Source organism: Pleurodeles waltl, chromosome 2_1 (genome assembly GCF_031143425.1).
Source record: "Pleurodeles waltl isolate 20211129_DDA chromosome 2_1, aPleWal1.hap1.20221129, whole genome shotgun sequence".
Classification (NCBI taxonomy): domain Eukaryota; kingdom Metazoa; phylum Chordata; class Amphibia; order Caudata; family Salamandridae; genus Pleurodeles; species Pleurodeles waltl.
Window position 1 is genome coordinate 480,779,805 of NC_090438.1, and position 25,705 is coordinate 480,805,509.

A 25,705-nucleotide genomic window follows, 5' to 3' on the forward strand; every position below is an offset into this window, starting at 1 on the left:
GTGGGCCTGCCACTCTTGCATGGCCTCCTGATGCTATTGTCCCTGGAGCCGCTAGGTCTCCTGCACGTTGTCGAGGACCTGGGCCACTGTGTGGTTGAGGCCCTCCTGGGCAGTCAGTTGCTGTGGCTGTCCTGACCCCTGGGTCATGGTTACCCTCCCACTGTGCCTGTGCCCCTGGCACAGTGTGTCCACTCCCAGTAGCAGCCGGACCGACGGGGCACAACTCTGATTGATGGCTCCCTGGGGCACAGGTTTGGGGTTCTGGGTGTGGCTGTGCTGATGTCGCCACATGGGCAGGGTCTTCCGGTGTGTCCAGGGTGGCTGTGCCATTGGTGGACTGCCCAGTGGCCCCAGGTGGCCCAGGCAAGTCATCCTCATCCAGACATCCAGTGGGGCCTTCATCCTGGGAAGGGCTGTCTGAGCCTGGAATCCTTTGCAGGGTGTCAGTGGCAGGAGAACCTGTGGACGGATACTGTGAATGTTAGTTGTGTGACTGCTGTTGTTGTGTCCCTTTTGTGAAAGCATGCAGTGGCTCAACTTATTTCCCAATGATAGCAATGAAAGCTGCTGCACTGCAGGCATTGGTTTAGATTAGGGTGGTGGGGGCCCACCGCCGGTCTTATTACTGGCAATAGAACGGACCTTCCCCCTGAGGTCGTTCTACCTCTTTCTGATGTCCTCCCCCTTGTGCGTGGGTATGTGCCGACTGCATTGACCCTGTCGACGATCCTCTGCTTAACTCCGTCTTTTTGGTGATTGATGTTTTTTGTACCTGGACACCCATGAGCTGTGGCTCAACTCTGATGATCTCGTCCACCATGACCTTCAACTCATTGTCGGGGAACCGTGGGTGCTTCTGGTGTGACATGTTGTGGGGTGGGAATGTGTTGTGTGTGTCGGGTGGAGTAAGGGGTGTGTGGTGGTGTCGGGGTGTTTGGCTGTGTGTGCTGGTGAGCTGAGGTGTTGCTTTGTGCAATATGTGCTGTGTGATCTTTGTTTGCAGTGTTTAGTGTGTGCTTGGTCTCAGGTGTAGCTGCTCGTATTTGTCGCAACAGCTTGTTGGGGGGGTTATATGGTGGCGTGGTCAGGTGTGCGTGGTGTGTGTATGGTTATCATGTGTGGGATTTTTAAACTGGCCAATTTGTTGTTAGCTACTTTCCACTGTGCCTTTTTGTTCCGCCACTGTGTGAACCACCTACGGTGTCCACCGTGCATGTTCCACTGTGCTGGAGGTTGATTCATAATATGACGGTGGGAATGGTGTCGGCGTGGTGGGGCTGGCGATTGATCAGTCACTCATTCGCCGTAGGTTGGCATGCCAGTGTTGGTTTTGTGTCTGTATTTAGGCGGTTTGTGTTTTGTGACTTATAATCTGGAGGTCACTATTTTGCCACCGCTGCCAGTAAGGTGGCGCCATGGCGGTCTTTCCCGAATACCACCAAACTCATAATAAGAGCCTTCATCTCTTCAAGAAAATCCTTGTACATCGAAAATCGACACACCGCCTGCAGAAATCGACAAAAAGCCTTCATTGCAACCGAGAAATTGCCGCACAGCCGACCAGAACAACGCAGCTCCAACTTTCCTACTGGAAATTTGACACAGCGCCTACCTTGCGACTGAAACTTTGACGCATCACTTACCGGATCGACGCAGTGCATGTGCCCTCTTCCAGCGCATCAAGGATTTTCAAGGCACGTCCCTGGGCGTCAGAATATCCCCGCATGGCAGTGAGGAACCAAGACTGTGCACTGAAAAATGGCACAAATCCCTTGTAGCCTGGAAAGAAACAACGCATCGTCTGTGCCACGTCAAAAAAATCTATGCAACATCTTATTTTTCCACGCATCCCCTCCTTTGCAGTCTCCATGCGTCGTTATTCTTGACACATACCAGGTACTGTGTGTAACAAAGAGACAACTGTTTATTTCTAATGATTAAGACTCTTTAAAACCTTTGTCAGAATCGCGCCGCCTTGGAGGATTCCAACGGGCAGTGGTAAACCGGCGGGAGACCGCCGGTTTACCCTTTCTGACCGCGGCTGAACCGCCGCGGTCAGAATGCCCTCGGGAGCACCGCCAGCCTGTTGGCGGTGCTCCCGTGGTCGGTGGCCCCTTAGTCACTTTCTCAAATGTGCCATGAGTCTGACTGAGACACAGCTGAAATTCAGTTTGATGCCATTGAACAGCCATTGGATACTTTTTACTGAAGACAGCAATGATGCTCTGGAGGAAATGTTTTTCACATTTTCCAAACTTCCTTCTGATGCCCAAACATCCAAAGAAATACACTTCTAGAGCCCTGAGGCCCTTAGGGAAGGGCACTCTCTGGGTGTCAGGCAGAGGCCAACATCTAAGTCCTGTCCAGGTCCAGTTCCTACTGGTCAGCTGGATACTTCCAGATGATGTCCTTTCACTGCTAGGAGACTGGATGACCAACAGATTCCATCTGCAAATATCAGTAGTTCTTTGTGTACTCTGCAGAGCACTTCCTTAGTCTTGAAGAAATTGGAATTGGAACCCAGTGGGATAGTTTGGGTACCTCACTTATACACACTTTCAAAGAAGGAGACGTTTGTTCTATTGTCAGTTCCCAGGAACCAGTTTGAGATGCTTCTTTTTTATATTTCATGTTCTTTCTGCAGTTCTGGCACAGTTTTTGTAAAAAGTAATGGCTTTTGTAATAGGTAGTTACATTGCCCTCCTCGGGCAGAAATTACCAAATAATGAGCAAAAACACAAGTGAGACCTTTGCACTTGGCTGTCATCATCTTTCCTGAAGTAGTACTCAGGGAAAGACAAAAAGTACTGCCTGGAAGCTTCTTTCACTATAGCAATAAAAGCTGCAGCTCCCTGCTAAAAGGTCTCCATAGAATTTCTAAAGTCAGCCCTATATCCATCCTTCAACACTTCAGTATTGAGGATTACATTCTTCAGCTCAGGAATCTGGGCTATTCAATTACACTGTCTCAGGAGCCTGTACCACCATCTCCATCTTTTTCCATATCAAACCAGGAGCAATCCACAATGGATTCCGGTCTCAGAACTCTACACTCTGATCCATATGGAGTCTCACAAATTTACATGCATTACACAACACACATTCAACATTCACGCAGGATATCAGCACAAGGGTCTGAGGCCCTCATTTCAACCTTGGCGGTGGGATGAGGCTGACCGCCAAAGCTAAACCGCCAGTTGGCCGCCCGCCAAGGCTGAACCGCCAGTCGGCCGCCCATGCAGCTGGAAACCCTCCGGCCGCATTTGGACCTCCTGGCTGGCGGGCGGAAAGAGAGTTTTCGCCCGCCGGCCCAGTGGGGATGTCGGCCCTAACATTGCAGCCGGCTCCTAATGGAGCCAGCGGCAATGTGGCGGTGCGGCGGGTGCAGCAGCACCCGTCGCGCTTTTCACTGTCTGCCAGGCAGACAGTGAAAATAGCGACAGGGCTGTGCCTGTGGGCCCCTGCACTGCCCATGCCAAGTGCATGGGCAATGCAGGGTCCCCCAGGGGCCCCGTGACTCCCCTCACTGCCAGCCTTTGCATGGCGGTGGCTACCGCCATGGACAGGCTGACAGTAAGGGGAGTCAAAATCCCAAGGGCAGCGCTGCCCTGGTGGATTCTGACTGCCGGGACATCCATGGTGGTAAACCCCCGTCCTGGCGGTGTGACCGCGGCGGTACCGCCGTGGTCATAATATGGCAATTCGTATCGCCAGCCTGTTGGCGGTACGAACACATGAGGCCCTGAGTGTCTCAAACAAAAAAAAATGTGCATATTATCAGACAGTAGGCACCACATCCCTTCGAAATCGGAGAAAAAAGGTTTGTTAAGTTCTAGAATTATAAAAATGACCTGCAGCCACCCCCACTTAATGTCAACAACCCAGGACATGGGAAGAAGTAAGCTATATAGCTCTATTGATACACCCTGTCAGGTCCCAGAACTAGACACATGATCTCAGAGTCAAAGGAGAGGCCATGGTCTCAGATCACGTGCTGGATTAGTGTGTGAGCTGTGCGTAACAAAAAGCCTGAATACCAGATATCACATGCAGTTGAGTCACTCAGGTCAGGGATACTCACCTGCTCCCCATGCCGGAAATATTTCCATCTCAACAGCCACTGAAAGGTGTATGTTTGTGCATGCAATAAGAGGATAAATGAGTGAGTATGGGATTAAGCAAATGAGAAAAACAATGATCACTTTAGGATAATGAATCTATTCACACTATTAATTTTGTTCATTTGTGGTATTCCATTTCACACTAAGTGGAGAGTTAATCCAAGGGGTAGACTTAACTTTTGAGTAAATGTGGCAGCTTCAGGACGAAAGACCCTCATAGGTAGCCCATTCATTACTTGAGCAACATGAATGCCAAAACACTGGTCATTGGCACACTGTGCCTAGCTGCTTCAGAAAGGCAACTGCATGCAGCAATTAATGAAGCTGTTAGTTGTGTTGCCCAGCATTAGTATGTGTTTTACAGTCCTATGCCTTTAGGCCCATATTTATGGGCTTTTGGCACAGGGCAGTAATGCAAGTCACCTTGCTGTTCTCCCATGCGTCAATGGGAAAGAGCAGAACTGTACTGTATTTAAGCAATACAGTACATTCCTGTCTTTTCCCACTGTGCTGGTGCCGTTTTGGCAGCCTAGTGCCAACGCAGGCACCCTTGTACCATGGTGCAAGGGAATGTGCATTGTAGGCAGGATTGTTTTGTGGTAGAAAGGGCAACTTCCTGCAGAAAAACATTCCTGGGACGCTTTTTCATCTTTCTATGCATGCTCCAGAATGCAGCACACATAGAAAGAGGAACACATGGGAAGGCATATGTTTTTTTGGTGCATCCCCAGGTTTACAAGCTGGGTATATGTCAAAATCCATGGGTGCTTTGCATGGAAACATGCACCACAACACCCATGAAATGTCTCTCTTGTGCAGAGTAAGGCAACACAGTGATTTGCGCTGCCTTGCCTTACTCAATATCTATGAGGCTATTCAAAGCCACGCAAAGTGGCTTGCGTGACCTCATAGATATAAGTGTAAGATTTACACCGCTGTTGCATCACAAAAAGTGATGCAATGGCAGCACAAGGAACTCAGAAATATGCCCCTTAGTCTTCATGCAGCACAGGAGAGTAGGCACAGATTGGCACAGCCAAGAGCCGTTGTAAGCAAGTAGAGAGTGGCATCCTCCCTTGACTCCGGCTGCAGTGTACCCTGATGCAATGGCAGCTTTCGCACCATGCATGACTGGCTGTGACTGCAGGGGTCCTGGGGCTCTCCCTGCAGCCTCCAGCTTGAGGTTTTTCAGTGCCCCAGGTGGGCCCTGGGGCATTCACCTGTGGCCCGGGGGATAAGGTCCCCAGCCAAAGGAGGGTCGGGCGTGCTACATGCCCCTTCCCCTTGAATATGGAAATTGGCTCCAAGGGATGGGGTCCCTGGGGTCTAATAAGGCTCAGGAGAGGGCCACATGGCCCCCCTTCCTTTTAGTAATAGAATTTGGCCATGGCAGGTGGGTCCCGAGGGCCTAATATGCTAAGGGAGTAAGAGCAACAGGGCACTTCCCTTTTTTTATTACATTCGGCCCCAGGAGATGGAGTCCTCAGAGCCACAGTTTCCTCTGGAAGGAGGTCTGCATGGCCCTTACCCCTTAAATATGGTTATTTGCCCCAGAGATGGGGTCCTTAGGGGTTCAAGAAAGCTAGAGGAGGGCAAGCACATGCCTTCTCTTTTTATGCAATTCAGCCCCAGGGCCTAACAAAGCTCGGGGAAGGAGGTTGCATGTCCCCCTATTATCAGTGGTTGGCCCTGGGTAATGGAGTGTCTGGGGCCTCCCAAGACTAGCGGCCCCTACCCTAATATTTGTGATTGGCCCTGTGGGATAGGGTCCCCAGGGCCTCCTAAGGCTCTGGAAGGGGGAACCACATGCCCCCTCCCATATTATTGGTGGTTGGCCCTAGGGGATGTAGTTGCCAGGGCCCATTTGGGTTTGGGGAGGGGGTCATGCACCCCTACTCAAAAATAACCATTTGTGACCCCGTGGGTGGTGTCCCTGGGGCTCTTAAGACTTGAGGCGGGGACCAGATTCCCCTAGCCGCAAATTATTATTCTTTAGCATTAAGAATGGGGTCCCAGGGCCCATTTGGGCTCAAGCAGGGGGTTATATGCCCCACTCACCTAAAATATTTGTTTTTGGCCTGGGGATGGGGACCCCCTAGCCTCTTAACTTTCAGGGAGGGGGCCATAGATTCCCTCCCCGATATTCAATTTATGGTCTCCAAGGAATGGGGTAGCTGGGACTCATTTGGGTTCAAAGGGACACATGCCCCCTCCCCTAATACAAATGTTCGGCCCGGGCATGGGTTCTTCAGGGTCTCCTAAAGATTGGGGAGGGGTCCACAAGCTTCCATCCCCTATAATTAACATATGGACCCATGGGATGGGTCCCTGGGGCCCATTTGGGTTTGGGGGGCAGTGCACCCCCTCCCTAATATATTTGTTTTTGGTCCCAGAGGATGGTGTTGTGGGGCTAGTAGTGGCTTGGGAACAAGGAGTCATGGACCCCTTCCCCCACAGGGAACTGGATGCCTGTGAGGGTTGGCTGTAGGGGTTGGCCATCCCATTTGTGCATAGCCGAAGGCCTGAATGGCTGTGGCTGGCTGTCCATGGAGAGTTGTTTGTAGGCCCTGATGCCAAGCAAGCTTGCTTTCCTGCGAGGGTGGAGTGGTTTAACATATGTTAATATAATATTATCTTTATGTTAAAAAGCCCTAGAAATTCACTGGATAAATCAAAGGTTAAAGTGAAGTTATAGTTAGGTGAGTATGCCAACATAACGTTTTGAACTAAAAAAATCCGCAGAGCTAACTATAACTTGCATCCCTGCCATGCACTGCTTACTACCTCACATGTTACATCACTCATTACATGTTCTATGACATACTTTATGACAACACTCAAGACATCTCAAATGACACCATTAAGTGGAGTAAGTGAACTTTACACCACTCCACTCTACGCTATTACACCCTACGTGTCTCCACTTTATGCTACTCCACTGCATGGCACTGCGTGCCATTCCACTGTACACCACTTCACTCTCTACTGTTCCATTGCACACCATTTCACTCTATGCCACTCTACATAACTCCACTCTATGCTATTCCACTGTACACCACTCCACTCTACTCCAGTGTACGACACTATACTGTATGACACTGTCTTTCACTGTATTGTATAACAATCCACTAAAGAACACTCCACGCGACGATCTACAATTTGAAACACTGTTATTACAAAATAAAAACCATTAAAAATGTATTAAAAAACTGTTACACATTTGTTATAGTTAGTAAAACTTTATTAGTTCTTTCTTCACAAACCAAACTTAAGCTAACCAACCATTACAGCTTCTAAAGATATATATATAGTTATACCTTAAATTTGCCCAAAATACTCCAACTTTATTTATTCTTTCCATACAACAGCTGAATTTAGTTATAACAAAAAGGTGCTGGAGTGTAGCTCATATTAGTCACATCTGACATCTGATCTTCTACCCAGCTACTCCACCCCCACTCCTTAAGATCTTTAATCCAGCCAGGGCTTGATTGGCAACATGTTGGAATATGCATCCCTTAGTCTAAATAACAGTAATGCGAAGTTGAAGTGGCCCTTTGGGTTTGAGAATGCCAACATTTCCTAACAATCTTCTATTAGGATAATGTGTCAGTGCTTTCACAATAGAGTAACTCCACAACAGATCTGAACCTAAGTACAAACAAATCACATTTAAGGTATTAGTTGGGCATCTGTCTTTGGGATACATGTTGAAGTGTGGTCGCCGTCAGAGGGGTTTAAGTTGTCAGAAGCATCACAGTGAAGGGCCTGTCAAGAGTAGATGATAGTCAGGGGCATAGCCTGGTCAGTTTGATTGGGGGATGTTAGATTCCAACATATAATATTAAAATACATTGTACTGTTGTAGAGGTCTTGCCATTGGGGTACGACTGCAGGTTTTCGGGTGGCAGCACCACCATGTGTGGGTGACTGAGTCATTCCTTCATTGGTTGGAATCCATCGGCCTAATCATTTTAGCCAGCTAGCAGAACTTCACCCGAATCTAGAAAGTAAAGGTGATTTGTGGCAGCTTAGAAAAGGTGACACTCTTGACTCCTCAGGGATGTCGCGGTTGATAGATCCTGCCCTTTTCTCTCATTTGCACAAGTCTCACACAAGCAAAGGCAGACAAAGAGATGCAGGACAGTTTGCAAGGCATTCACTGAAAAGACTGCATTCTCTGAGAAAAGACATGAGCTGCAATTATTAGAACAATGAAACATATCACAGTTAGAATTGTTATCATGAGTGAGAAACAGAAAATGAATCCTGGAATACAAATATGTCTAAGAAATCCTACCTACGCTTATAGCATCTGTGTGAGAGCATAGCAGTGATAGCCCTTTCTGCCCATACTAGTCTCTGGAAGGGACTCCTGCCCCCATACCTGAAAACAGGGGTCTTCTCGTTGTTTCCTGAGTTGGCTGTAGAGACAAGGCTGAGGTCAGCAAAATTGCAATGAAGTGGCACACAGCATAGGGTGGCGCCTCTGGCTGGACTGACCTCTCTAACCTTCTTTGGCCTGGATGATGTTTTTATAACAATACGTGTTGCGTTCTGAGAACAGGACTGATGTGGTAATGCAGCTAAGTTTTGAAGGTTGGCTCTGCACGCTTGTGGCGGTAATACTAGATAACCTATCAGGTACAGCTTTGAGCAGAGGAACAGAATGAAATGTTGTGTAAAGGAACTAATAACAACATCGTCGTTGAATAGCAACTGATTGGAAAAATAAAACATCCCTGATAAAAGCAAGGCATGATAAAATAAAATAAAATGAATGAATGAAATAACTAGGTAGGCCTAAGCTAAAATGTATTTGATCGAGCAAACCGCTAAAATGAACCCACAACAATATGACAAACAGGGTGCATGAGAGGGGCTTAAGAAGCAGTCAAGAGGTAGAGGATTGCAGATTGGTAGGGGTACTGAGATAAAATATTTTGTAAAATAACAAACAATTTTGAAGACTTTCAAGACTTTTAAAATTGAGAGAGTATGTGTGCCTTTTTGGCTGTGTGTATGTAAAAATCAGACAGACACTTTACCATACGCAACTGAAATAACCTGTACCCAACTATTTACCAGAAAATTAAATAATTAGGGGGTGTAACACACCAAACTTCCCCACTGAAGCTACTCCCCTGGTGATAGGATTCCCATTATTCATAAGAAGAGAAAGTTGTCTATTTCCTTTTGCCAGACTAAACTCTTTCATGTTAAAACAGAGGAAAGCGATTTCGCAGGAAAACAAAACTGAGCAAAAAGCGGCAAGAAATATCATCTGGATAATATTACAAAGCTGAGGTAAGCAGGCAGTTTTTATTAATCGATAAGACCAGTTTCAGTCAAATTATCTTTTCCATGATCTTCAATAAGGATTTTGGGCCAGATGTTTCATGATATGTCCTTGCGAATCGCAAATAGCGATTTTTAAGAAATCGCTATTTCCGAGTCGCAATAGGCCATGTATCACAATAGCGAATCTGAATTAGCGATTTCTTAAAAATCGCTATTTGTGGTTTGCAAGGCCCAAATACCGAATTGCAATTTGCGAGAACGCAAATCGCGATTCGGTAATTGAAAATCGCAAATTGCGAGAACGCACACCTGGAGGATCCTGATGACATCACAAGCAGGAAGTGAGTCATCCCAGGCAGTTTGCAGGTGCCACACCCAAACTAGCACTCAGAGAGAGTCAGCCCAGCCACAGTGAGCAACTCTGTGAAGAAGGCAGGACTGCAGAACCACCATGGAAACCTCTGCACAGGGAAAGGAGAAGGGAGAAAGGAAGAGGAAACTAAAGTTTAGTGAGCAAGAGCTGGAGATGCTCACAGAGGAGGTTGTGAGGAGCCATGACCGTTTGTTTGGCAAAAGCTCACTCCAGGTGCCTGAGAGTGAAAAGCAAAGACTCTGGGCAGACATTCAGACCAAAATCTGCGCTGATGGAGTAGCGCAGCACTCTGTGGAGGAAATAAAGAAGAGGTGGTACGACCTGCAGTCCCGTGCCAAGGAGAGGGTGGCAAGACGACTGCAGGAGGCCAGGAGCACAGGAGGCGGCCCACCCACAGAGCCACCCTCCACCCCGATGGAAGACCTAGTGGAGTCGACACTCCTCCCAGAAGCAGTCCGTGGGGTCACTGACATCGACACATCCGGCAAACCAAGTACCAGTAAAGGTAAGTGCAATATTGAAATGTAACCCCATATGTGTATGTTCAAAAGCCCCTTAGGAATTAGCAAATAGGGCAAAGCATTATGAGAAGTAGTCCATTCCACATCTTAGAAGCAGCACAACAATACCTTATGGGAGTAGTAGTCCACAACCCAGAGCTGAAAGTAGCACATAGAATGTAATTAGGCAGAGCGACATGCAGAAGAGCACAACACCCACAACATTGTGATGAGAAGTAACTATACATTTATTACCATTGTGTGACCTTTGTTGATACATACATTACTGACATGCTGCATATTGTCGTTGCAGGTGGCCCAGGCCCAGCAGCTACAGCATTTGCCGTTGCAGGGGATACAGAAATCCACCCTGCTTCTGACTCAAAAACCAGCGAGTCACAGAACATAGCGCCCATCCGACGCAGGGCTAGGACAGTACCACTACCAGAACTTAGCCAGGACTCTGATGACCAGCAGGATGACTCACACACCTTCCCCAAGTGGCAGATGCACTGGTATGCAGGAGCCCCGGCCACAGCGTAGCTCAACACCCCACAGGATGCCTACGTATGCAGGCGCACAGGCTTTTGAAGCAGGTGAGGGACCATCAGTGTTCGGTGGCCTGGAATCTGCTATGTGAAAGCAGCAGCGCCAGCAAAACAAAAAAATCAGATGCAGGCACACAATACAAACATGGGGGGGCTGCATCGCCAGCTGGTGTGTCTCAATGCGAACATCAATAAGCTGCATGAGAGACAGATCCAAGCATCGGAGAACACCAGGGTGCTGACTAGTGCAGTGAGGGAACTGTGTCATGAGCTGCGTCACGACAGAGTTAGCCACCACAGACAGGAGAGACGTTTTATGGGGATGTTTGGCATTTTTTTCGCTCTGTCAATCGGCTGGCAAATTCAACAGCCCTCATATTGCGGCGTGCTGTGGTCGCACAGGTGGCAACAACGAACAGCAGTAGGGATGTGGCACAAGGACTGGTGCAGATCACGTGTGTGATAGACAATATGATGGGTAACCGCTCAGCCACACCAAGTGAACTGGGACTGGGGGACACTGAGGACACATCTAGCCTCAGCAGCTTAGCTGTGCCCACAACTGATGCTAGACGTTGCAGTGCCAGGCACAGCACTGTCACTGAGGCGGAAAACAGAGGTGCCAGTGAGGCAACTGCGCACTCGAGTGGCTTGCGTAGCCGGAGGAAATGAGAGTATTGGCCACAGGGGACAGTAAATGTTTGTGCCATACAGGAAACTATGAAGGAATAGTGAAAATCTGTTAACTGCTTTTGTTTATTGTTTCATTTACTTATTGTTGCTACTAGTGGAACTGATATTACCGGACATTAAGGTAATAAATGAACTTACTACAAGTACAATTGTCAGTCGATTTGTGTTGTTCATACTTACATCTGAAATGGTTGTGCATGATGTCAGCACTCCTTTGCCTGCCCTCTGCTGCACTGGTCTGGTCTGCTGGCTGTAGGGGTGGTATGGGATCATCATCCTCATCAGATTCAGAATCACATATTTCCACAGGTATGCCCCTGGTGGTAGCTATATTGTGCAAGATTGCACAAGTTGCCACTATTCTACATGATGTCTCTGGGCTGTACTGTAGTGCCCCTCCACTTTTGTGGAGGCACTGGAACCGACTCTTCAGCAGCCCAAAGGTGCGCTCCACCACATTGCGGGTTGCCCTGTGTGCTGCATTGTATCTCCGTTCAGCAGGTGTTGTAGGATTGAGGTAGGGCGTCATCATGTAGGTGCGCACTGTGTAGGCACTGTCTCCTGGAAGGAACAGAGGGAATAATGAGTAACTGAGCCATCTGACATCAGCACGCCATCAATGCACCAGTATACAGAGGGTCAATACCGAGTAGATATCCTTCACTAAACTCCCCAGCTAGCAGTCTTGTGTGAATCCCGCTGTGGCGAAAGATGTACGAATCATGTGTGCTCCCTGGGTACCTGGCCACGAGATCAGTTATGATATAGGAGGCATTGCATATCACCTGTATATTCATGGAATGTTGGTATTTATGGTTGTGGTACACATACTCTGTGCCTGATGATGGACAGATTGCTACATGTGTCCCATCTATGGCACCTAGGATGTGGGGGAACTGTGCTATCTGGTAGAAATCTATTTTTGTCTGCTGTATTTCCTGTGGGGTGTGGGGGAATCGGATGTACTGGTGTATTCTGCTCAGCATGGCGTTGATAAATGCATTGACAAATCTAGTGAGGGTACTCTGTGAGACCCTTCCAGCTGCTGCTATGACCCCTTGATAGCTCCCTGAGGCAAGTAGGTGGAGGGAGCATAATACCTGCACTTGGGTGGGGATGCTATGAGTCCTATGTGTTGTGCGCTGCATTATGGGTTGTAGATCAGCTTTCAGGTCAAGTATCATGGCTGAGTTCAACCTGTACTTCTCAAATATTTCCTCCTCTGGTCAAAAAGTGTAATGCGCACTCTGAAATGCGCTCCTGTCTCCTCCTCCCTCTCCTCAAACCTGCCAAGATCCTCATTCTCCTCGCCATGACGTAGAGTGCAGCCATTGTGGAAAAGAGGCTGAGGCATTCTGGGCCTCTTTATATAGGTTGCACCTGGTTACCACCTGGTTTCACTTAGTGGTATTTTGCATGTGCAAAATGCCATTCTGCGAAAAATCGCAATTTGCGATTTTTTGGTGCATCGAATTGCGACTTGGTTTTGCGAGTTGCATTTTGCGTCTTGCAATTTCCTACTTGAAATACCGAATCTCTAATTGCGACTCTGTATTTCATGTCGCAAATTGCGAGACGCAAAATGCGACTCGCAAAACCAAGTCGCAACGCAAAAAATCACTATTTTTGCGATTTCGTATCTTTGGTCTGCGAATGCCTTTCATGCATCGCAGACCATGTTTTTGCATTCGCAAACGACCAATTTTTGCGATTCGCACCGTTTGCGAATGCAAAAACATTTGATACATCTGGCCCTTTGTCACAAGAGACTCTGGAGAAATGTTTCAGTCACTGCACCTCTCTAAAATTATTATGGGCTTAGTCTGGAATGTTTTTCAGCATGTCTGTGGCAATCGGACCCCCTCATCTTCCAATTCACCTGTTTGAAAAGAGACGTTTACTTGTCTATTCAATGCTGGCAGCTTTTCCTCTAGCTTATATATTTTGCCGATGGTATAATTTTCAGCGAAATATCTACACTTGGTCTAGTCCTTCTTCCCTTCTGACCAGTGCCTCAATTTGATTTTTTAGGCCATCCCTTCTCTTTCACGGTTTCTATCAAGGCCACTCTCAGGAGATGTGTTCTATAGCCAGTGTTTTGTGTACTGGGCCTTCTTTTAAACCTGGGCCTGTTTAAATGGTAAGGGCACTGCCCTTCCACTTTTAGGTCTTGTACTGGGGACAATAAGCTTACAAAAATTGAATAAGTGGAGAAGAGGAGGAATATTCATCGGAGTCAATGAAAAGCACAGACTATCAAGTAATAACCCATGCTAAAGTTTGTTCATTATCACATTCTTGGTTTGCTCTAGGGGAACAATTTTGTGATAAAATATATTCAGCATTTTATCTTAGTTTACATTTTACAATTGTCTTTGAAAAGGCTATTGTGACCCATACTTCCTATTTGCTTCATTTTGTAGCAGTGGTGGCGCAAAGCAGTCCCCTACAGTGTGCCGCATTTGCTAACTGGTGCAATGGGACCATTGCGCCAGCTTGTAAAGCCTTGCGCCACCTTATACCTGCGCCAGGTATAAGGGGCCATATTTATACTCCGTTTGCGACGAAATTGCGTCGTTTTTTTTGACGCAATTTCGACGCAAAACTAACGCCAACTAACGCCATATTTATACTATGGCGTTAGAGGCGAATAGCGCCAAAGTTCCCGGAATGTGCGTCATTTTTTAGCGTGAACCCCTTCCTTGCGTTAATGATATGCAAGGGAGGCGTTCCCGTCTAAAAAATGACTCCCAGGACTTTACGTGGTATTTATACTCCCGGGCAAAAGAGACGCCTGGGAGTTGGCGTGGCTAAAAACGGCGCATTTGCGCCACTTTTTAACGCCTGCTCAGGGCAGGCGTTAAGGGGCCTGTGGGCTCAAAATGAGCCCACAGGTGCCCTCCCATGCCCCCAGGGACCCCCCCTGCCACCCTTGCCCACCCCAGGAGGACCCCCAAGGATGGAGGGACCCACCCCAGGGACATTCAGGTAAGTTCAGGTAAGTATAATTTTTTTTTTTTTTATATTTTGTTTTGGTGGCATAGGGGAGGCTTATTTGTGCCCCCCTACATGCCACTATGCCCAATGACCATGCCCAGGGGACACAAGTCCCCTGGGCATGGCCATTGGGCAAGGGGGCATGACTCCTATCTTTACAATGATAGGAGTCATGTTGATGGGGGATGGGCGTCGTTAAAAAATGGCGCAAGTCGGGTTAAGACGATTTTTTCGACGTAACCTGACTTGCCCCATTTTAAGACGCCCATGCGCCATTTTCCCCCTACGCCGGCGCTGTCTGGTCTACGTGTTTTTTTCCCACGCAAACCAGGCAGCGCCGGTCTGATTGCGCCGTCTAACGCCATTCCATAAATACGGCGCCCGCATGGCGCTTCAGAATGGCGTTAGACGGCGCAAAACTTTTTGACGCTAAACTGCGTTAGCGCAGTTTAGCGTCAAAAAGTATAAATATGGCCCAAGGTATGCAAGGTAGGCGTTCCCCGATTAGAAGCCTTCACAGCGTGAAAAATGTAACGCCTGCTCTGAGCATGCTTTAGAGTGGCACAGAGCTTTTTAAAATGACGCTAGTCAAGCAGTGCTTTATTTTAGTGCGACAGATGCGTCAGGAATTCTGAAGCATCTGTGGAAAACGAGTGCCATGGAGCTCGTTAGGGGGGCACAAGGCAGCATAGGAAAGCTGACACATAGGAGCCGATGTGTCAGATTCTTGTAAATGAGGCCCTCAGTCTTTGACTAAAAAAGTAATTGGCTCTAAAGGCCAGCTTATATTGAAGGATTTTTTGACTACATAAAAGGTGACACTGTACGCATTCATTAAGTGCAAAATCGTAGATTTTGATCTTTTGAAAAAAATAATAATCGTGTATTGGCTTCAATTACACCACCGCAACACACACAATTTTATCAAGTAAAGACCTGGCCCGATATATTAAAGACCCCTACCCACCTCTGGGTTCTTATTTTGTAGTTGATATGATTGAAGTTAAATGAATGTAGCATATACAAACACCACGCTTAATGATTTAGTTTCACCTTAGTGTATAATTTGTCCCCTTTCTTGTGAAATACAAATTTGATGCACAATGACTTTAATTTTCCCTTTCTTGGTACAGACGGAGGACCCCGAAAAGGAGAAACACATGCTTGAGGCTGGACTCCCCAAAACTCAGCTTAAACCTGTGACCCTTGGGTTCCAAGAGAACAACGGGCGACAGGCTGAAATCGAGAAGCTGAAATCTGAACTGAAGAGGGTGACAGAGGAAAAACTACAGCTTGAGGAAAAACTAAACAAATCAGAAAGACAGATGGAGACCCTGAGAGAGACACATTTAATGTGCACCAGCCCAGACAGGGGTGATGTTAAAAGGTGATTTATAAAAAGTGTGTTTCCAGCTAAAACCTTGCCAGAATTACACTGGACAGTAGAACCATCATGTAAAGTACTTTTTTAATATGTATGCAAAAGGTCATGAGCTGCATGTATATTTCATCAATGTAAAAGTATCACAAAACGCGAATAGGCCAAAAAAAAAACTTGAAACCCCTTTATTATGTTTCATTAAAATTTAAGACAAATGTATTGCTTAGTGGCATGAAAACACTTTAACATACAACATATTTAGCACCATTGCTATATTACACATTTACGTTCGAAGGCAAGCAGTCATAAAAAAGCTAGAAAAAAGAAACACTATTACTACCAATTGTCACAATAATCCCAATTTTGTTTTACGATTTAAAAAAATGTCTCCATATTAGAAAAAACAGAGTTTGTGCCACCTAATGCAAAACTCTTTTCTATGTCACATTAGCCGTCTACCTGCTTAAATACAATAAAGGAAAACGAGATGCATTACAAAAACAAAAAATGAAACGTTTTTGTTTCATTTTTTCACAGCAGGCAGTGGTTCCTAGGACCACTCCCTGCTCTGAAAAAATGTTTTCAGTGACATTCACAAAGGGGAAGGGGCCCCATGGGGACCCCTTCCCGTTTGCGAATGTGTTAGCACCAGTGTGACACTGGTGCTAACTGCGATGCGGTCGCAAAACAATCATCCATGGGACTGCGAGTCGCAATTAGGAAGGGAACACCCCTTCCTAATTGCGAGTCACAGTCCCGTTTTGCGATTCGGTACAAAGTTCACCGAATCGCAAAACTGGGTTTGTGAATCAGGTACTGCATTTTGCATGTCGCAAACTGCAAGATTTGCTGTTTGCGCCGTGCAAAATCGTTCGTACATGTGGCCCCTAGTGCCAAAAAATCTATTTCATCAATTTCAGGTCTTATTTACAGGTGACTAATCTGTGGGAAATTGCCTTCTACATTCAATAAACATTAAGATTGGTCATATAAAATAGACCCATTTATTGGGTGAATTTGACAACTGAGTAACTGCAATTTTATATCTCTGTAAATTCCACGAGCTGGTTGCTCTAAGGTTGTCAGCAACCGAAGGGAATTCCAAATTGGGGATAACCATATTAAATCAAAGTTCACTCTCTCTGGATTAGTAGTCGTGTATCCATTTGTATAACTATCCTTTCATATAATTCCTAATTATAAAATCTGAAGAATTTTTCTCCTCTTAAAATCTTAAATTTCTTTATTTTATCCTGAGTATGTCAACAAAAGATACAGTGGTGCATAAACAAGCCATTTGGTGAAATAGGGAATCAGAATCAATTTTCTTCTATGCAAATATGTCAATTAGACTAAGGTTTGTTTTTTGTGCTGTTACTTTTATAAAGATAAGTGAAAGTCTTTAGGATATGTTTTTTTGCAAATCATTATTAATTAACAATCCATGCGAAAGTTTGTTCATTGTCACATAGATGATTTTGCTCTTTGAGCACTATTTTCTGATAAATATAGATGCAGTATTTTAACCTGGTTTATATTTTATATTTTTCTTTGAAAAGACTAGGGACCTAATTTACTAGGAAATGGCACAGCGTGGTGTTGCAAGCCAGTTGCTGCGCCGCTCTGTCTCATTTTGAAAGTGCAGAGATGTGTTGTATTTACAGAAATATGATGCATCCCTGTACTTTCCACTGCACAACTGCTGCCTAGCGCCAATGCAGGCACCCTTGCACCATGCTGCAAGGGTGCCTGCTTTGCAGGGATGACTGTTTATGTGCAGGAAGAGACACCTTCCTGGACATAAACAATCATTAATGTAGTTTTCCGCTTTCTGTGTGTCACACAGAGAAAGAGGAAAAAACAGGGAGAAATTATGTTATTTTTCCCTGTTGTGCCACTCTAGCACCACCCCTGAGCTGGCATAGGAATCTGATGCATTCCCAGCCTTGTAAATCTGGGAATGGGTATCACTTAGGAACACCCACAGCAACTCCCATGGATTCATGCAGAATTATGTGTGAAAATGGACATATTTACAAGGCCATGAAAAGCCATGCAAGGTGGCTTTGTGTGGCCTTGTAAATATGGGCGGGCACACTGCACCACCTAATCATAACAAAAATGATGCTCTGGTGGCTAAGTGTGCCACTAGGGCCTTGTTAATGAGGCCCTAATGTCTTAGTGAGTCTCACTTTCTGTATGCTTCATGTTGCACCTTCTTACTGCATCATCTCTTATGAAATAGATTGAGGTCATGAAACTGGTTCAAAAGGGGAGGAAAGAAAAGTTTAGTATGAATAAGGAGATACCTCAACCGAAGCAGTGACAAAATTAAGCAATTGCTGAGTAATTTCTGGTAACCTTGACTTCTAAAACAGTCAGACTTTGACTAAAAAGCATTTGGCAGAGGGCAGCCTATATCCCATCATAGGAGCCAAAAGCTTCACTATTTAGCTCCTGCTGGAACTTCAGGATTAAGGAGAGCAATAACCAAGAGAAAATCAAATGCTCTGAGCTTGTGGAGCATAATTTGAAATGCAATGCATGGTAAACAATGTATCATGCATTCCGATTTACTATGCACACTGGGGCATTGTTTTCACTGGTAGGGTAAATACAACTCCCCTCAAACATCTGACAGACAGAGAATTGTGTTGTGCATGGCATCCAGAAGACATAGTTATAGTTATAGTGTAGGAAACAGTCTTAAAATGTGTTTATTTTAATGGCTAATCAGTGGAGGAGCAAAAACACATTAAACACCATTCATATGGAAGACTTTCTACATTCCTGAAGGAGGAAAATATTGTCTTGACTCATCATCTATTTTCTAACGAATATATATCTTCTGCCAAGATTTATAAATCAACTGAAATTGGGAGAATATAGAGAAACAGTTCAAAATGTTAAAAAATGACTAGCCACATCTTGTATTTTTGTGTCTTAGACCTGTAATACATGTATGACTAAATGTACTTAACCAGCCAGAGGTGAATGTGTTTGATTGTTGGAATACGAGGAACAAATTCGGACATTATGAATTTGATGGTGCCTCAACAGATGATTATACAAAATGGACCTTTTTGCCAACACCTACCTTTAAAGCAGTGGACAGCTTTCCTCCTATGAAAATGTTCTTTTGTAAATGTGGATTGACTTGGTTAAAGGATTGTAAGGTTAGTGACTGTTGCCTTCTGGACATTTCTGTCATGCTAAATCTGTCGGGCCGGAAAAGAACAAGATTACACACTAACCTCAAAATATCCAAAACGATTTACCACTAACTACAATGTAATGGAAAACATTTGTTGAAATGTATTACTGGGAAACGTGTTGATAAAACAGCAGTGGTGATAGCAGACTTCCCTACCTTGCCCACTCTTCATATCAGTTATAATGGTGAGTCTCCAATTTATGTTAATCTGGCAACTGGATTCTGGTAATGTGCCATACTCCCTTGCAAAAAGAGAGGTCCCAGTTCCACCTTGCAGGAAGGACCAGTTTGTCCTGGTTAAATGACTTTCCAGCATCAAGTGACAATAAGGCTGTGGCTTTATCGCCCTTTCTCTACCTGCTTTAAAACCCATATCTTTTCGTGCATCAGATTGGGTAGTAGGCTAAATGGTCTTAATGCTAGTATTTTAGTGCATCTGATAGAGACTTCTAGCTGCAGATTCCTTACCTGAGAATTCCCTGGCGTCAGCTTTGAATACAGAATTTTTCTGCTGAGCAGTACCCTGCACGTGCCGTCGGGTGGCGTTGTTTGGATCCGCATGCGTCATCCGGCTCCAGGTGGCGTCATCAGCATCGTTGGAGCTATCTGTGATGTCTCGGATTTCTATATAGGCACCATCCCGGCGCGCGTACATCAGTTATTTACCTTCCATGCCATTTAAGCGCAGATCCGGGAAGAGCTACCCTTTTTCTTTGACAGTTTGTCAAGTTTTTTTGATTGTTTGACGATGTCTTCGAGAAAGACAGGGTTCAAGCTGTGTGGTGCATGTCATCGCACCATGTCTGTCATGGATCCACACCGAGTGTGTCTCTGGTGTCTGGAGAAGGACAACGATTCGACGTTGTGTTCCGACTGTTGGGCCATGGCTCCAAAGGCCTTGAGAGAGAGATCTCTCAAGCTTCTAGTAGCCTGACAGCCGTCTTCGGTCGGCGCGACTCCGAGGAGGTCACGGTCCCGTAGTAGGAGGAGGTCGCTGTACCGCTCCAGGAGCCCTAAGTCCTCTTCCTCACATTCAAGGTCATCGGGTACTCAGGTAAGAGGCACAAAAAGAAGAAGAAGTCCAAGCAGACTTCACCATGCCCATCTAGGTCAGCGACAATTTCAAAATGTTTGTTTTACATCATCAGACAAATACGCATGTAGCCTTTAGGGATGATGTGCTATATGAACACTTCACACCTAACCAATGAATCTGATAGCATGTTACATTGACTTGTGGAGGATGATGATTATGATTAACAAGTCATCGTCTTATTTGAAGCAAAATCAATTTCATAACATGACTCGTGACTAATGTTTGATTGGGACAAGATCTGAATTCTCCTCAGCTAATGGTTGTGAGCTTAATTCTTGTTTGTATTTACAATTTTGATTTATTAGGCTCTAGGAAATGGTCTGATAGGTAGCAGCTGCTTTAGATGCATCTCTCTTAGAATGGACTCTACAACGTGGATATAAACAAAGGTGTCTCTTCAGGACTGAAAACTACCTATCAGTGTCTTGAAGTTAAGGGGTGTAAAGTGATTCGTCTGACCTTTCCTTCCAAAGAATCAGGGGAGCTATAATGGACAATACACCACATCGTTTTTCATCAACAAGACCAGATATGGTCTGCAAAGAGCAGATAGATCTATGGCCATGAGGCATTGACAGCGGAACAGTTCCGTTGTGTTACGGTATTAGGATTTGTTTTGGGGTGCTACTCACCCATGAGGATCTCCATATGCTTGGGTAGTTTAGTTTTAGTTTAGTTTAAGAATTTATAAAGCGCGTAGTGACCCGAAGGCATCCCAGCGCTAACCTAACCTGACCGGTGCTGTCACTAGGAGAGTTGAGAGCGCTACCTACAGAAAAGAATGGTCTTGAATTTTTTCCTAAAAAGTAGTTCTGAATGTTCCTGACGTAGATCGGAAGGAAGATCATTCCAAAGAGGTAGGCTTGTAGGCAAAGGGCTAGGGTGTAGGGTTGTCCGCCCCAACAGCGTTAGTCAAAGAGCTAGTCTTCAGCTTCTTGAAGAATTCAAAAATTGAGGAATAGGAGGCCCTTATTTTTTGAAGGAGGGTGTGATGTAGGAGAATGCACAACCTCTCGTTCTGCTTTTGTGGGTGCAGGGGTGTCTGCATCTGAGAGTGTGACTGAGTGCAGGTTTGAGGTGTGTTAGTGAAAATGAAGGCAGTTGTTCAGGTATGTTGTTCCAATGTTGTGCAGTGTCTTGTATGTAAGCATGAGGAGTTTGAATTGACTTGTTTGTGGATGGGGATCCAGTAATACTTTCTGAGGTGTGGTGAGATGTGGGTGATCTGTGGGAAGTTGAGGATGAGTCTCACCACAGTGCTTTGTATGGTTTGGAGTTGGTGTAGGAGACGGTTGGAAATCCCTGTGTGGACTGTGTTGCCGTAGTCTAATCTGCCTTTGATAAAGGCTTTTGTGATGGTGCATCTAGTGCTCAGTAGTAGCAATTTAAAAATCTTGCAAAGCATGTGGAGAATGTAGAAGCAGAAGGTGTTAGGTTTCTCAGCGGACTGAGATTTATTTTCAGCCATGGAGCGATGGGAAAATCTGTGAGTCCAGGTTTTGACTGTCCTTGTCTGCCAAAGGCAGGGCGACCCCTTCTGATAGGCACACTGCCGCCCACAAAAGAACGTCTAAGCAGATAGTACCCTCCAGAAGGATCCCCCTAAAGGTAAAAACCCAAAGGGAAAAAATGTCTGATGGTGATTGGAGACTCCCAGGAGGCTGCTAAGGACTGGTCTTGATGGAAGAAGACCAGGACTGCAGCAAGGCTCAGAAGGCACAGATAAACCAGGACCAGGAAATGCCAGAACAAGGAGAATAGAAAGGTTCAGAAGGGAAGCAACAGGAGCATTAATCATCAGCAGGAGCAAGAAGGCAACAGCAAGAGTGATGGTAGCAGGAGCGATGAGTGTTGCAACGCAAAGGAGAAAAAAAGTTCTGCTCCTTAGATACCCTAAAACAGGAAGTGATGTAGAAGGAGAAGTGAGGCCACCATGATGGATTGGAAAATGCTGTCATGAATACATGATAGAGCCTCCATAATCAATTGGTTAAGTAAAAACCATTGCTCAGGAATTCTGGAAGCAGCTGCCCTAACTGAGGTAGAGCCCTGTAACCTGATGGAAAGATTCAACAAATGATATTCATATAAACAAAAGAAGGGTGTTGTTTTTAAGGCACAATGAACTGCATTGTTATAAGAAAATTCAGCCAGCAAGAAACAGATGAGAAGTCCAGTTCCTTTTAGTTGAATAAAAAAAAAAAAAGATATTGTTCTAGGCTTTGGTTTAGGCGTTTGGTCTGACCATTGGTTTTTGGATGGAACCAGAAGAAAGAGCTACCTCGAGGTGTAAGCATTTACAGAAATGTTTCTAGAAGCAGGATACATACTGAGGACCTTGGTCGGAGATAATGGTTTGTCAAAGACCGTGGGGATGGAATATTTCATGCATAAAAATGCCCCCCAATTCTTTAGCGGAAAGCAACTTTCTTAGAGGGTTGAAATGTTTCATCTTACAAGAAGAAGCTACAGTCACCATTATAACTCAATTAACTGCAGAGGGGGTAAGGCTGAAATGAAATCAGTGGACACTGTATGTCAAGGTGCCGGAGGAACTGGTAGGGGATGCAACAGTCCTAAAGGCCCGACATGACACGACTTAGCTTGAGCATATATTGAACAAGAAGTTACATATATTTCAGTATGTTCACTTACAAATTGCCACTAGAAAGATCGAAGGATTAACTCTATGATAGATGTGACGCCTCGATGACCAGCTATTGGTGATTCATGGCACATCTGAAGGATCTTGAGCTGTAATTCTTTGTTTGGAAGAAATAGGGCCTTGCCTGCCTTGTCCGTATAGTAAAGTTTGTCTTGTTTATGGAGCTGGTTTGGTAAGGAACTCCTTACTTCCCTTGTTAGAGATGTGTACCCTGCCTGAACTCCATGAAAGAATGACTGAGTTGTTCTGATTATGCATTTGCAATATGCTGCTAAAGCGTAGTTGGACTCTCATGATAACGTTGGGAAAGAGCACCAGCTCTTTCTGGGTTCCTGGGATTAAGGTTATAATCATGACTGTTCTATACTGATGACAAACTCAATTCCAACAAGACGGAAGTCCTCATCTTTGGCTCCTCCCCCTCCACATGGGATGACTCCTGGTGGCGTGCCACTCTCAGAACCACTCCGACTCCCACCGACAACGCACCCAACCTAGGATTCATCTTGGACCCCTCACTATCCATGACCCAGCAAGTCAATGCAATCTCCTCCTTCTGCCTTAACATCCTCCTCATGCTCCATAAGATCTACAAATGGATACCCACCGAAACCAGAAGAACAGTCACCCAAGCCCTCGTAAGCAGCAAGCTGGACTACGACAATGCCCTCTACGCAGGAACTACGGTCAAACTCCAGAAGAGGCTGCAACGCATTCAGAAAGCCTCCGCACGCCTCATCCTGGACATCCCCCGCTACTGCTACATCACAGACCACCTGAAAAACCTGCACTGGATCCCAGTCAACAAGAGAATCACCTTCAAACTCCTCATCCACACTCACAAAGCACTGCACAACACTACACCAGAATACCTCAACAGACGACTCTCCTTCTACACCCTGACCTGGCGTCTCCGCTCCGCCGACCTCACCCTCGAACTGTCCCACGCATCCACAGAACTACAACCGGTGGTAGATCATTCTCACACCTCGCCGCCAAAACGTGGAACACTCTTCCCATCCACCTGCGCCAGACCAAAGACCTCCTTACCTTCAGGAAACTTCTCAAGACCTGGCTGTTCAAGCAGTAGCAGCATCTCCCCCCCCTTCTCCTCCTCCCGTCCTCAACACCTTAAGACCCTCACTGGTGAATTGTGCGCTTTAATTGATTGATTGACTGTTGTGACATTGCATGTTGCAAAGGCACTGTAGATTCCGATGATCAGTCCAGATTTCAAAAGGTTCTTTGGTTCCCATTAGGATATGTCTCCACTCACAACAGGGTATTTTCATGACCATGAGTTCCCTTTCTAGAACTAAGCAGTTCTTCTCTGAATCAGTTAAGATGTATAACAGTCAAATACATGGGTGCTCTAGCCCATCATCCTCTTGTTGTTGAAGCAAGACTGCCCCAAGTGCTCTATCAGAGACGTCCACCTTGACTATAAATGTTTTGGAGGTATCTTAATGAAGTAGAATTAGAGCCTGGAAAAAAAGGCTTTTTCAAGTTTTGAAAGGCTGTTTCAGCTTGTTCATTCCAGGTAAGTCCAATTTTTAGGTTTTCTTTCTTGAGGAAAACAACACTAGCAATGCGGTCAGTGTAACTCTATGTATTGACCACGCTGCCATTACCACGCATATGTGTTTACTACACATGCGTTTAGCGTGTATGCCTTTACCACACATATGCGTGGTAAAGGCAGAGAGAGGAAGGAGCAGCGACCAGAGGAGAGAGAGGTAAGTTGGGCCAGGTTTTGGGGGCAGAGGGTGTTGGGGTAGTTTTTAGTACAGGGTCAGAGGGTCGGGGTAGTTTTTAGGACAGGGTGGGGAATGTTTTATGGTTCAGGGTCGAGGTAGTTTTTAGGAAAGGGTAGCTTTTAGTGTTTAGGAAGGGGTGAGGGGTCGAGATAGTGTTTAGGACAGGACGGGGTAGGTTTTAGGACAGGGTAGCTTTTAGGGTTTAGTGTGGGATAGTTTTAAGGACAGGGTGGGGTAGGTTTCTAGGACATGGCAGAGTAGCTTTTGGGGGGTCAAGGTAGTTTTTAGAAGAGGGTGGGGTAGGTTTTTCAGGTACAGGGTGGGGGTAGGAGGTTGGGGTAGTTTTTAGAACAGGGTGGGGTAGGTTTTAGGGTACAAGGTAGGGGCAGGGAGTTGGGGTCATTTGTAGGACAGAGTGGGTTAGTTTTTAGAACAGGGTACGTTTTATGGTTTAGGGTGGGGAGTCAGGGTAGTTTTTAGGACAAAAAAGGGTAGGTTTTAGGACAGGGCAGGGTAGCTTTTAGGGTAGGGCGGGGATTGAAGTAGTTTTTAGGACAGGGCAGGGTAGGGGTTAGGGCAGGGATCGGGGTAGTTTTTAGGACATGGTGGGGTAGTTTTTAGGACAGGGTAGGCTTTAGGGTGGGTCGGGGTCATTTTTAGGACAGGATGGGGTAGGATTAATGACATGGCAGAGTAGCTTTTAGGGTTTAGGGCAGGGGAGGGGTAGTTTTAGGACAGGACAGGGTAGGTTTTAGGGTAGGGGCGGGATAGTATTTAGGAAAGGGCGGGTTAGTTTTTAGGACAGGGTAGGTTTTAAGGATTAGGGTGGGGGGGTCGGAGTAGGTTTTAGGACCGGACAGGGTAGCTATTAGGGTTTAGGGCAAAGGCAGGGGGTCAGGGTAGTTTTTAGGGCAGGGCGGGGTAGGTTTTAGGGTTCAGGGTGGGGTTCGGGGTTGTGGGTTTGGGGGGGTCGGGATAGTTTTTAGAACAGGGTGGGTTCATTTTTAGAACAAGGAAAGTTTAAGGGTTTAGGGCAGGGGGTTGGGGTAGTTTTTCGGA